The sequence below is a fragment of the Phoenix dactylifera genome, unplaced genomic scaffold (assembly GCF_009389715.1).
Source record: "Phoenix dactylifera cultivar Barhee BC4 unplaced genomic scaffold, palm_55x_up_171113_PBpolish2nd_filt_p 000827F, whole genome shotgun sequence".
In the NCBI taxonomy this organism is placed as follows: Eukaryota; Viridiplantae; Streptophyta; class Magnoliopsida; order Arecales; family Arecaceae; genus Phoenix; species Phoenix dactylifera.
The window spans coordinates 143309-145211 of record NW_024068194.1 but is presented as its reverse complement, the minus strand read 5'-3'; positions in this window follow the sequence as shown (position 1 = coordinate 145211).

The following is a 1903-nucleotide window of genomic DNA, read 5'->3' as shown; positions in this document are numbered from 1 at the left end:
GAGAAGAGTTCTTCATAGGGGGGGATCGGTTCAACAGAAAAACAGGGGAGACCCCCCGTTTCAGTGAAAAGAAGAAGAAAGCCGAGAGGGAGATGAAGAAATAAAATAAAAAAAGAGAGAGAGGCTGGGAGCGGAAGGGAGTGAAGAGCAATTTTTTTTTTTATGAAGATGGGAGGACTTCCGGCCACCATGAGCAGCTAAGCCTCGGTTTAGGGGTTTGATGAAGCCATAGAGGAGTATTCGTTTCATTTTTATTGATTTGAGTTTGTATTGTAAGATGGTTGCATGATGAAGAATTTATCAATTGATCTTATGATTTATCCAATTTATGTGAATCATTTATCTTGCATAAAATATTTTACATAGATTGATCTATTTCATCGAATCCAACACCTGTGGTTTGGAGGAGATATTCATGTGACATCGATTTCATGTTTAATGACTTAATGATCAGATGCATCATGCTAGGTTAGACAGGTCATGCTTATCGTTAGAGTGATGGTTTGTGCTAGACTTAGATGATTCATGCTGGGAATTAGTTATAATTTTCTTTTGTGATTGCTTTGGCTTGTAGTCGGAAGCAATCAAGTCTTACATACAACTCAATCATTGAAAGCGTCACGGATATAAATCTATCGGTGGAATCTAGCCCTAAACACCTCTCTCCATAGATAATTCATACTACTACACCCATATTAATTCTTAGTTTTTATCATTTACTCTAGCTTATCCCCTTTGAAGTAATTATTTAATTAGGAAAAATAACTTGTCTCCAATCCCTGTGGACCGACACCCGTAATCACTATCCTACAGGATACGTGCTATTGCGTGGTTTATTTTTGAAATTGAAATAACCGATCAATAATTGAACCAAAGTCTGCATCACGAGTCGACTTCTGAACCTTGTGAGTCGACTCCTGCACACTTGGAGTTTCTGGCACAAGCTCGAGTCGACTCCGGAACTCTTCGAGTCGACTCCGACTGAGAAGAAATAGAAAGACAGAGTGATGAATTTTGGACTCTGTTAACGAGTCGACTCCACAAGGTTGCGAGTCGACTCTGATGCTTGGCGAGTCGACTCCAGATGGTCCCGAGTCGACTCCATGGCAAAGCTGACAAAAAGACAGAATGTTAGTTTTTGAGACTCTGTCAGCGAGCTGACTCGCGAAGACTTCGAGTCGTCTCCCACATCAGCCGAGTCGACTCCTAGTTTGTCCGAGTCGACTCCCAGAGGAAAGCAGTATGAAAGGCAGAAACTCAGTTTCGGAGATCCTTTGAACGAGTCGACTCTAAGTGTTTCATAGTCGACCCCCAAGTTAGCCGAGTCGACTCCAACAAGGCCCGAGTCAACTCTAAGGCAGATCAGTTCAAAAGACAGAGAATCAATTTTCCGGTCTCTGAGAATGAGACGTCTTCCGAAGATCTCGAGTCGCCTCTCAAGTCAGCCGAGTTGACTCCAAGTAAACCCGAGTCGATTCGAGGAAGATAAACAGAAAGTTGGATTTCTAGAATCCTGAGAACGAGCCGATCTCTAAGTGCCCGAGTCGTCTCCAGCTGTTGGCGAGTCGACTTCAGTTTGGTCCGAGTCGACCCCAGAACGAGGCATGCACTTTAATTCAAATCTGAAATAGTGGAGAGTCATCTCCAGTAAAGCACGAGTCGACTCCAGTAACAGACGAGTCGACTCCAGATCGCGTGAGTCGACTCCGATCCCAACGAATATATTGTCATATTGTGCAGACAGGTCAGAACGGCTCCAAATCACTCTCTAACAGCTATTTTTCAATAGGAATCACTTAAATAGCTAGAGTGAGCAGTAGTAGACAATAAGAGAGTTATTCCATTTGAGTATTAAAGATTTTCAACCACCAAGAGCTTCCGAAGTGTGAATCCAAGCAAAAGA